The 12,697-nt window shown below is 41.0% G+C and overlaps 1 protein-coding gene across 3 annotated transcripts in view; it reads right to left on the bottom strand.

The window, feature by feature from the left end:
• LYPD6B (LY6/PLAUR domain containing 6B) overlaps positions 1 to 12,697 on the bottom strand; it is a 158,423-nt gene that overhangs the window by 54,841 nt on the left and 90,885 nt on the right. For all 3 annotated transcript variants that reach the window (XM_081051168.1, XM_081051166.1, XM_081051169.1), the window contains exon 2: positions 3,778 to 3,856. The gene's annotated coding sequence lies outside the window, so the exon portion shown is untranslated. The remainder of the gene's footprint in view (positions 1 to 3,777; positions 3,857 to 12,697) is intronic.

The following is a 12,697-nucleotide window of genomic DNA, read 5'->3' as shown; positions in this document are numbered from 1 at the left end:
AGTCCCAACAAGATGAACCGAAAGAGGCCCACACAAAGATATATCATAATTAAAATGCCAAAGGTTAAAGACAAGGAGTCTTTAAAAGCAGTAAGAGAAAAGCGGTTAGTTACCAATAAGGGAGGTTCCATAAGACTGTCAGCTGATTTCTCAACAGAAAGTTTGCAGGCCAGAGGAATTTGCAGGAAATATTCAAAGTGATGAAAAGCAAGCACCTATAAACCAAGATTACTCTACCCAGAAAAGCTATCATTTAAAATCAAAGGAGAGATAAAGAGCTTCCCAGACATTAAAAAAGCTGAAGGAGTTCATCACCACCAAACCAGTATTATAAGAAATGTTAGAGGGATTTTTTTAAGACAAAAAAAAAAAAAAGATCAAAAACATGAATAAAATAGCAATAACTATACATCTTTCAACAATTCGTTTAAATGTAAATGTATTAAATACTCCAAGCAAAAAACAGTGTGGCTGAATGGATAAGAAAATAAGACCCTTACATATGCTGCCCACCAGAGACTCACTTCAGATTGAAAGACACACAGACTGAAAGTAAAGGGATGGTAAAAATATTTCATGAACACAGAAAGAAAAAGAAAATCTGGAGTGGCAACACTTATACCATACAAAATAGACTTTGTAACAAAGGCTACAACAAGAGACAAAAAAGGACCCAGTAATCCCACTTCTTGGTATTTACCTGAAGAAACTAAAAACACTACTTTGAGGAAACGTGTGCATTCATATGTTCATTGCATCATTGTTTGCAATGGCCAAGATGTGGCGGCAGCCTGGGTGTCCATCAATGGATGAATGGTTAAAGTGGAGGTAATACATGTATACAATGGAATATTGCTTGATCAGGGAAGGGAATGCGTTCTTGCCATCTGTGGGCAGCATGGATGGACCTGGAGGGTACTTCGCTGACTGGAGTATGTCAGAAAGAGAAAGACAGATGCAATGTGATTTAGTTTATAGGTAGAATCTAAAGGACAACATTAAAAAAAAAAAGCAGAAACAGACTCACAGATACAGCGAACATTTTGATGGTTGATGGAAGGGGAGTTGAAGAGCTGGGTGAAAATGGGAAGGGCTTAAGAAGTACAAATTGGTTGTTACACAGTAGTCATGGGGATATAGGGTACAGCATAAGGAATATAGTCAATAATATTGTAATAACTATGTATTATGTCTTATGGGTACTAGACTTATCAGGGTGATAGATGGGAGGGCTCTGGGGGAAAGAGGAAAAGGTATAGGGATTAAGAAGTACAAACTGGTAGTTACAAAATAGTCATGGGGATGTAAAGCTTAGGGATTATAGCCAATAATATGGTAATAACTATATATAGTGCCAGGTGAGTTCTAGACTAGTCAGGGGGATTACTTCTTAAATTATATAAATGTCTAACTGCTATGCTGTATACCTGAAATTAATACAAAATAATATGAATGTCATGTGTAACGAAAAAAATTTTAAAGGTGGGAAAGGGTGAAGGGGAATAACAGGTTCAAATTGCCAGTTATAAAACAAATATATCATTGTGATGTAATGTACAGCACAGGGAATATTGTCGACACATAACACTGTGATAGCATGGTACGGTGTCAGATGGTTGCTGGACGTATCATGGTAATCACTTCTTTAGGTATATAAATGTTGAATAACTATAGTGTACACCTGAAACTAATATAATATTGTATGTTAGCTATATTTTAACTAAAGTCTTTTAAAAATGTCAATGATAGGTGATTAGAGGGCAAAGGGCATGTGAGCAGAGACAAGTGTGAAAGTCAAGTGGAATGTCAGCCATAAATATCTGCATGTGGGATGAGCATGCGGACCCCATTCTGTGCTGTTCAGTCAGTTCCATCCTCCTCTGCCACCTTTTAGCCTGGCTGTCTAACTTTAGGCAATTTACCTAATCTCTTCAAACCCCAGTCTCCTAAATGTAAATGGTTGGTATTAATAGGACTTTCCTCATAAGGATGCTGTGCAGATTAAGAGAGAATAATGCAAATAAAATGCTTAGTCTACTGCCTGGCAGAAAATTGGAGCCAATAATTGTTAGCTGTCATGATGGTGGCAATAGAGATGGTTAATATTAGAGTTGTTATTTTTTACTATCATTGTTACCATTATTATTATCATCATTGATGATGATGATGTTCTTACCACTATGTTTAACACTGTAACTAAAAATGCTTTAAGTTTCCTTGCTTTGGAAGATCACCTAATGCTCTCTATATGTCTTATTCCTGGACCATCACTCTTCTAAACTCCATATTCTTCGAGTTTATTAATAGCAGACTCTTAAGTTGAAGTAACAGCTCGCACACTACCCAATATCACCTGGGGGAATCAGTCACAATAATATACAAATTCCTAATTGTTTTCTTGGGCCTCATTAGGGTAGTACAATATCACCCTTTAAAAAGGGCAAGAAGTAAAGCATCTTAATAGGTAGTCTATGGACTTCTACTTTGTATTTAAAACATATAATTAACATTAATAAACATGGGTGCTATCCTGTTTCCCCGAAAATAAGACTTAGCTGGACCATCAGCTCTAATGCATCTTTTGGAGCAAAAATTAATGTAATACCCGGTGTTATATAAGACACGGTACTGACATGATATGATATATGATATGATATGATATGATACGATACCCTGTCTTATATTATAGTAAGATAAGACCGGTTCTTATGTCAATTTTTGCTCCAAAAGACGCATTAGAGCTGATGGTCTGGCTAGGTCTTATTTTTGGAGAAACACAATAGTAATTCAATCTGCTCTTTAGACAAGAAACAGGAAGGTAAATATAGCCCTGGCCCCATCCCCTCACAATCTCAGACAACTTCCCTTAAAGGCTCTTGGTTCCCCCCACCCCCCACCCCCGCCCCAGATTCAAGGTGGGAGGTCTGTTTGCAAGGCAGAGGGCCTCTTGGCTGGAAGCTGAGAGCCCACACCAGGGAGATTACTCAGCAGATCAGGCGCAGGTCCCCAAACCCTCAAAAAGACATTCTTTGGTCTTGGCAGCCTGACCTCAAAGAAACAAACCTCAGATTCAGTTTTTTTCACTGGGAAAAGGGAGATAGGCCTAACAACTGAACATGATTAGCCTGAGTATTAAGGCTGACACCTAAACCAAAAGGGGAAAATGAAGTAAAAAGCAGTCATCACTAGAGCACAACTCTATGTGGGCCCATTTCAATGCTGTCACCTCTTTTCTGTTAGAGTTAACATTCTCATACCATTTTGGATCAGGAAATATTTTCTAATCCTCACCATTCCATGTCCTATAATTACAAATGCTCAATAGTCAGTGCATACACTCACTAAGTAGAGTTAGCAATATATTTAATATTTCACTTGACATGGGCACTTTTGAGCATTGCTCCTACTCTCCCCACATATTCCTACCCCCCTGACTGGGACGACTGCTCTGGAAGGTTCTCTTTTAATTGGCCAAATTAGTGTATTATGTGGGAAGCAGAGAAATCTATGATCCACTGACCATTCTTTGGGCATGGAGACTCCCTCCTTGGGTGCAGTGGAAATGTAACTAAAGCCAAAGCCAGGTTTCCAAATGCCAGGACTGCCCTGAGCAGCAAAGGGTTGGGATGGGATAGAAAACCTGGCACAACATCAAGGAGATGGACTAAAGATAGACAGAGTCCCAAGATGTTCAAGAGTGCACGTGGCTCTCTGACAACCTAATCCAGAGCTTCCAAATGAAAGCCAAGGGTTGTTCGTAATCATCTTGATTCTTACCTTAAGAGAAAGAGTGCAGCTGTCAGGCTCCTCTCTCCAGCAGTGAAGAGGTCTGCGCCCAAAGGAAGGAACCACCAGCCTACCAAAAGTAAAAATAAATAAATATATAAGGGAAGAGCTACTGTTTGATAATGAGTTACATTCCTGAACAACTGGAATGTTTTCTCATAAATAGCAGGTCTCCGACCGATGTTTGAAGACCTCTCAGAACAGAACAGCAGCAATATAAACAACTGAACAATATCAAATGCATGATATCCTGGGAATCAAATCCCTGTTGAGGTTCCAGAACGAGTGAGTTAACATTTTATTAACATATGCCTGGGTCCCGTCTAATTGGGAATGGTAATAATTGGTGAAATCATACACGTCATCACGTTCCTTCACAAAAATGGCTGTTTACCAAGACAGGAGCTGGCAGAAATTTGTATAACACTGACATGTCTCAGGGTATGTTGGCAGGTCAGCACATTCACACATTCAACACATCCATACACAATGCAGACTCTATGCGGTGTAACCAGCCCTGCTTTGGAAGACTGCCCTACCAGCTGAGGAAATCATGACAACATGAGACTGAACCGAGATGAGGAGGTGGGAGGGAACTGGAAACTTTTTCTACATGCACTCAGATAAGCAAATAGAGAACACAAATAACAATTCGGCCCAATTTTTTTAAATTCTTATATATTTATATCTCTATCTGTGATGGTTAATTTTATGTGTTTAATCAACTTGGCTAGGCTATGGTACCCTGTTGTTTGGTCAAACATATGTAGATATTGCTGTAAAGACTTTTTTTTAGATGAGATTAACATTTAAATTAGTAGACTTTGAGTAAAGCAAATTGCCCTCCGTAATGTGGGTGTGTCCTCATCCAAGTTGAGGACTGAAGAGAAAAGACTAAGTTCCCTCCTAGGTCTCCAGCCTGCTGGCCTGCCCTACAGATTTCAAACCTGCCAGCTTCCATAATCATGTAAGTAAATTCTTTACAATAAACCTCTCTCTCTCTCTCTCTCTCTCTCTCTCTCTCTCTCTCTCTCTCTCTCTCTGTGTATACACACACACGTACATCCCAACTAATACACCATCTAATGTCAAAAAAGGATGAGTTGATTTATAAAATATGTGAATACCACCATGTTTCCCCAAAAATAAGACTTAGCTGGACCATCAGCTCTAATGCGTCTTTTGGAGCAAAAATTAATATAAGACCTTATATTATATTATATTATATTATATTATATTATATTATATTATAGACCCAATCTTGTATTATAGTAAAATAAGACCAGGTCTTATATTAAATTTTGCTCCAAAAGACGCATTAGAGCTGATTGTCCAGCTAGGTCTTATTTTCGGGGAAACATAGTACATAAAGAAGACAACATATAAAAAGAGACTACAACAGCATGAGGAAAAGTTAGTCCACAGAAATGTATGTTGTAAAGTAAACTGTTACTTGATGCGGTTCATAAATTGGATTCTGAGTATCCTTGTGGCCAAAGCAAAGAAGAAAACAGACAGGTGACAATCACGTTGACTCTAAGATAAAATACAATGTACACACTTCTCAACAGTATTAGCTTTTTCTTGTCATTGAGATATTTCTCCCAAGATGTTAACCTTCCCTGCCTTGGGTAAATTCTTAAAGTATCTTTATTATCCACATTGGAGGGTCAGGAGGGAAAGTAATAACTAATAGTGCTTCTAAGTGTATACGGTAGGGAGACTCCTATAGCACTTCTCACTGCTTCCCTCAGTGTGAGTTAAGAGGCCAAAGCACAACTCACTGAAATGATGTAGGAAGGCCAAAATGGCGCCCAAGCACACAGCAGTCAGATCATCTAGCTTGGTCCAGGGGTACAAATAAGAGTTTCTGGAAGAATTAATGGACACCATATCCTTTGAGATATTTCCCAGAAATATTATTACTCCTAACAAAAAGCCAGGTGGCATTGGAGCTACAACTATCTGAGGTGGTGGTCTCTGGCAACAGCCTAAAGATTTTCTCTATTGCTGATTGGGAGCAGATCTACAGAAAAAAAGCCCTCAGAAGGTTTATAATATATGTCTAAGAAATATAAGATTTAATTATATATTTTTGCATTTGTAGAAGTCTTATATATCCTTTTGCATTGGAGTCATTTTTTTAAACTTTTTTTATTATGGTAAAATATACATAACATAAAATTTACCATTTAACATTTTAAGTGTACAGTTAAGAGGCATTAAGTACATTCACAAAGTTGTGCAACTACAACCACTATCTATTTCAAAGACTTTTTCACCATCTCAAACAATCTCTGTACCTACTACACAGTTAGTTCCATTACCTCCTCCCCTTAGGCCCTGATAATCACTATTCTACTTTCTATCTTCTCTATGACTTTGCCTATTCAAAGTACCTCACATAAATGGAATCGTATATGTCCTTTTATGTCTGTCTTTCACTTAACATAATGTTTTCAAGGTTCATCCTTGTTGTACCATGTATCAGAATTCCACTCGTTATGCCTGAATAACATTCCATTGCAAGTATATACATTTTGTTTATCCTGAAATCAATTTTTATATAATTAATTCAATAAGTAATTATCAAATACTTACAATGTGAAAAGTTTGATTTTCTTAAAATACTAAACTTTAGGCCACGAACAGTGTATAAGAGGCAGAACAGTCACTCCACAAGGAACCAATTAATTGTACAAATCCAAGTTTCAGAATCAGTAGCAGCAGCAAGAAAACAAAAGTCTCCTAAACACATTTTCTTCCCTAAGGGGTAGGTAAATCTTCCCCACAATCTTAATTAATGTTCTTCATTTTTAAAGCTGAAGTGAGATTAGAATATCCCCACTCTGTAGCCAGTGTGCACTGGAACTCTTCATATCATGGTGCTTAAAGCTTATAATGTGTCATTCGTAACCCCTGACCCAGTGATAATGAGCGTCTATCAGAACAGCTGATGTCAAGACGTCAGAGAAACTGCACTACTCTGGAGCATTGCTTTCTATCCCTGCAGATAAAATACCCCGACGAAATCAACTAGAAAAACATGTCTTCCCCTAATCTGCTTTCAAAGAAGTAACTACATTCAAATGAGTTCCTTATCAAATGAGCTCTCATCCAATATGGCTACTATCCCTATAAGAGAAACTTTAGACACAGACGTGTACAGAAGACACAAAGAGAAAACAGCCATCTGCAAGCCAAGGAGAGACACCTCAGAAGAAACCAACCCTGTGACATGTTGATCTCAGACTTCCAGCCTCCAGAAGTGTGAGAAATTTCTGTTGCTTAAACCACCTAGTCTGTGGTACTTGTCATGGAAGCTCTAAATCACTAATACCTTCTCTTTTCGCTTTCTCCTCGGAATTATCCGATTCCCAGGATGGCGTCTATAAAGGTTTCAGGGTCACTGTCTCCTCCCCGTCTCACTCCTCCCCTCCTTGCTGTCATTTCCTTATCCCCAACCAGGGTAATCTAAATCCAAAGACAGTGACGAGTGGGAACACCTCACAGACACCCTGAAGACCCCTACTCCAAAACCGGGAGCCACTGCCCCAAGACCCCTGACCCCCATGTTACAGGAACTTTCTCTCTCTTTCCCAAATGCTCTGTGCTAACTAAAAGTCATCCTCAAAACAGCGTCTTTGGGATGCTAGTCCCAGAAATAGTGCCCTCATTTCTCAGGCCTCCATGTCCAGCACTGGCTCAGATGCCTTAACCGAACTCAGTTCCCTCTCTGCTTAAAAAGAAAAGGAAGAACTGCAGACCAAAGTGCCCTGCGCATGACACAAGTGAGGCCAAAACAAGAGATTACTGGGGACGAAAGGATTCCCAGGTGCTTTGAGATTTGAGTCACAAGTAATGACTTTCTCCTTCACTGGAAAAGTCCAACCACGAGAGCTGAATGATGTCCTTTCTTAGTGCTGAGAGCCACCAACACCATAGTTTAATTTTCATCCTCTCCATAGATAATGTTTGGCGTATAGCACAGGTGGCCATTAGGTCTGGCTCCAGAGGTTATGGCTTAAAGGGAACTACGCTGGATTCAGAGGGGGACCAGAACAAGATGGACCGTTGGAGGTAAGTCAAAAATGACAGTGGTGGCACCAGGAATCACCCAGCCTGTCCTAGTGTCCTAGCGCCATTAGTCTCCTCAAACTCTCCCGTCCTGCTCAGGCTATCTCCCCAAAGCCAACACAAGCTTGGCACAGCTTTGCCTAGAGTAGACATATCTAGAAACCAATGTGAAATCTCCTATTATTAGAAGTAAAGCCCTCAAGCACTCTTGGAGTCAGCAAACAAGGCCCCTGGGTCGTCTCTAGGCTGCAGTGATGGGCGGGGTCTCTCATCCAGGGCACATGCCAGCACCAGGGGACCACTAACACTCCGGCTAACACTCACGCCTGCTAAGTCCCAGCCCACAGAATGAAAAAGACAGCAGACAGACGCAATTAGCCAGGTGCATGGGAACTTGTCAAGCCATTTAGATAACACATTACTTGAATTTATTCAGTTTGCATTACCGGAGGGTGATTGTGCTTCCATACCCTGCTGAATCTGGGGGCTGCAAGCATTTTCCTTGCAAGGAAAAAAGAAAAAGAGGATGCTTTCTCAGCCTACAAATTCCAGGGCTCTGCTGTTAAATCAGCACGCATCACACATCAAGCCATGGGGTAATTTGATTTTAGGAATTAAGGGACACACCTGTTGACTGACTTTGTCACAGAATCTGAAACTCAGTGATGAGATATGAAAAACTTCAAGTATCCAATGAATAAAATAATAAACTAAGGTTCCTTATCCAATTCAATCTTCCGTATACCACTCACCAATTGGTTACATATTAGCCTTGACAATATTTTGTTTCAGTATATTAAGCTGTGAGCATCTCAAGAGTCCATGTGGAATCTTATTATTTTGGGGGTGGGGGGGTTGTCAAATGATCTTTAACTGAAATATTTGCCTTTGTAGTTCTGAACTAGCTGGGCACCCACCACTGATGATGTCACCTATGATGTCATGAGGGTGGCAGCCATCAGCATTGCAGCCCACGGACTTAGCTGTCCCCAAGACCACTTTAACGGTTCCAGAGAGTTCTCTAGCTAAAGACCAGTGCTGCATCTGTCGAGTAACGTTGACATCAACAGTGATATTTCCACTGTGCTAAGTGTTTTGTTTTTTTTTTTTGCTTCTTGCTGTCTCTTGGTGGTTCTTTGAGAGCCCTACATAGTGTTGGACACAAAACAGAACCTCAGTTAGGCCTCAACTACTGATTGCTTCTTGCTTATGAAATAGTTTCCCCTGTAGGGAAGCAAATCCACTCTACCTGCCTCATTGAATCAACAACAGAACTCCCTCCTCCCCCTCACCCCCTCACCAAACGAACTCCAGCAACCCCGTCCTTAAAATAAAGGGCCAGTGTGAGTGAGTCCAGTGAATCATACAAAACAACCAAGTTACAGATGGAGCTTCAAGGTTTGTCAATGCTTGTCTTCTGTTTTAAAATCTGAGCATATCTATATGTTTCCTAGGACTGCCGTAACAAATTACCACAAATTCTGTGGCTTAAAACAACCTAAGTTTATTTTCTCAGAGTTCTGAAGGCCTGAAGTCCAAAATCAAGTTGTTGAAGGGTTAATGCCTTTTGGTGGCTCTGAGAGAGGCCTGTCTCCTCCTCGTTTCTGGTGGCTGCTGGCCATCCGTGGCATTCCTTGGCTTGTAGCTACCTAACGCCAATCTCTGCCTCTGTCTTCACATGTCCTTCCCCCCGGTGTCTCTGTATCACATCTCCCTCTCCTTTCTCTCATAAGGACAACAGAGATGGGCTCTGGGGACCACCCTAAATCCAAAATGAGCTCATCCTGAGATCCTTAATTTAACATCGGCAAAAACCCTACTTCCACCTCAGGTCACGTTCACAGGCACTGGGGGTTAGGACTTCGATATTTCTAGTTTGGGGGATGCTACTCCACTACAATATCCAAAACCAGAACATATCCTCTCTACCACAAAAACTTTCCCTCCTCCCAAAGCTCTTCTTCATATTAATAGATTCATTTTCTAATCAGGACGCAGGTTCAACTACTTGCTTTATCATCAAGGGCTCTCACCCTCTTGCTCCCCAATTCCAGTCAGCTCCATAATCCACAGTAATGAAGTACAGTTGGATCACTTCTCCAAAACTGCTCATGCCTGTCCCTTCTCTTCTATGCCTTCTGCCTGGTCACCCTGGCCCCAGCTTGGATCATCTGTCTTGGACCAGGTCATGACCTCTTCCTACCTGCTCTTCCGGGTTCCTTTACGGACCATGCCACCTGTTGCTGCTTTAAATAGAGCCCAACTGTGCCACATGCCTGCCCACAAACTTTCAGTGACAAATAAAACTCAGTCGTTTTACCAGGTCTGACAATTAAGTTCATGAACTTATTGCAACGATGTTGTTAATTTTTTTGATATCAGAGGGATTATTCATTATGAATTTGTACCAACTGGACAAACAGTTAACCAAGTTTACTATTTGGAAGTGCTGAAAAGGCTGCGTGAAAAAGATGACCTGAAATTTTTGCCAACAATTCATGGCTCTTGCATCACGACAATGCCCCAGCTCACAGGGCACTGTCTGTGAGGGAGTTTTCAGCCAATAGACAAACAATTGTATTGGAACACCCTCCCTACTTACCTGATTTTTCCCTCAATGACTTCTTTCTTTACCCGAAGATAAAGGCAACATTGAAAGGAAGACATTTTGATGACATTCAGGACATCGAGGGTAGTATGACGAGAGCTCTGATGGCCATTCCAGAAAAAGTTACAAAATTGCTTTGAAGGGTGGACTAGGCACTGGGATCAGTACATAGCTTCCCAAGGAGAGGACTTCAAAGGTGACCATAGTGATATTCAGTAATGAGGTATGTAGCACTTTTTCTAGGATGAGTTCGAGAACTTAATTGTCAAACCTCATATAGCCCAGTATCTGGGTCCACTAAAATGAGTCCCAAACCCCTCTCGCAGCCTTAATTTCCACTGCCCCCTTCCATTTGGTCCAGGCTTTGATCAAAGTAACTTACTGACTGTTCTTACTTAGCTTTTCAAAGGCCTCCAAGACTCTGAAGTCCCTCTGCCTAGGATTTATTCATTAATTCAACAAGTTTCTATCTTGACTATGTCCGCTTGTCAATATCTCACACAGAACAGCCCAATTCAAAAGACAGCTCATCCATAAGTCTTTGTGCAGTTTCATCAACCACATTAGATTCCTCTTTCTTTTAATATTCGACAGCTTGCCAGACAGATAGGGCCTCCTTGTTCTCCCTTCCCCTTAGAGACTTGAGTGCTTGTCATCAACCTCATGACAGAATCTGGATGGAACTCTGTCTGATTCCTGTGTGTCTCCATAATCTAGCACAGTGCCTCGTGTATAACATGTGCTCTGAAATATCTGATTCAGTAAGACATATAGAGTAAGTGAAAAATACAGTCCTTGCCTGCACACAGCTTACATTTGGAGGCAGGGGAGGATACAATAAGCACACGGGTGAATAACAGTGACCCAGATCATAATACTGTGTCACAAGAGAAGCATAAGTGGAATTCTGTGGGGAGCACAGAAAAGGACGCTCTTGAAAGGGGTGAAAGTTTCCTAGAGGAGGTAGAACTTCAGATAGATCTTGAGAGATAAAAAATATTTTAATGAGCAAAAACGGTAGGGGGTCAGGGAAGAGCACAAAATACAGAAAAAACAGCATCTGCAAACGACACAGAACCAAGTGAAGGCACATGACATTTTCCAGGTTCCATGAAGAGCACAGTCTTCCGGCCCACTGTCTGAGTGAGTGACAAGTAATGAAGGCGGGGCTAAAAGGTAGGTAAGCGTCTCCAACACCATGCCAAGGAATTCCAAGTTGACTCGGTAGGAGACGGGAGTCACAGAAGGCTTTCAGACAGATGTGATGTGGTCACATCTGCATTGTCAGATGATCCTTTCTGTGGTGTCACAGAACCTAAACCTAGATATGTATCAGAATCATCTGGAGAAATTCAAACTTGCTTAATATGGATAGCAAAGTCCAAATTTAGACCCAGAGCCTCTCCCCAGCCCTGAGTAGCAAGGCATCTAACCCAATAAAAGACCAAGGCTTCCTTCTTTTGAAAAATGTAACAAGAGCAATTTCTGGCTTCAAAGGCACCAGGCACCGTGGAGCAGTGGGATGGAATGTAAGATGGAACACTGGCAGATTAGCAATAATCTGCATATTGAATGGCCCAATCCTGTACAAGCAGCATCCAGCTAGAGAACACATACCTTCTCCTTCCTCTGTCCTCCTTCAGACCCACCTCACTACTTCCTCCCCTGGGGAACTGGACAATTCTTCTCTAGAAAACCTACGTGCCCAGAGAAACACCCATATATACCCACCATCCATTACCTATAGGCAAGCCCCACCTACTCACTGAATTTATAACTAAGGTCACCAAGGATCAGATATTTGAGGAAAGCCTCCCACATGAAAAAGTGGAGCCAAACCAAACCGATAAAAAAGGAACTCAGAGACAATAGGAACATGAAGATTTTATGACAATCTAGGCACTACAATGGGCCAGAGAGATATTTAATTTGCCCAGTTGTTGTTGTTTGTTTATGGAAAAATTCACATAAATATCTGTGTTTTTAACTTGTCTTGAAAAATCAAAAGATCTGGCAATTCCAGACTCATATGGTAACCACATGTCTGCAGCCAAGAGCAAGAGCAAGAAAGAGATGGGTCAAGTAAGTGTGAGCGGAGACATTCTTCTGAGCAAAGGATTCAGAGCTTTTACTGGATTCACAAAAGGGTCCATGACCCAAAAAGAGGTTAAGAGCCTCCAAACAGCCCCTCTTCCTTTCCCAACATTTTATCTTCCTCTAAGTGTT

The sequence above is a fragment of the Rhinolophus hipposideros genome (genome assembly GCF_964194185.1).
Source record: "Rhinolophus hipposideros genome assembly, chromosome: 6".
Classification (NCBI taxonomy): domain Eukaryota; kingdom Metazoa; phylum Chordata; class Mammalia; order Chiroptera; family Rhinolophidae; genus Rhinolophus; species Rhinolophus hipposideros.
The sequence above is the reverse complement of the archived record's forward strand: the minus strand, read 5'-3'. Positions and strand labels throughout refer to the sequence as shown.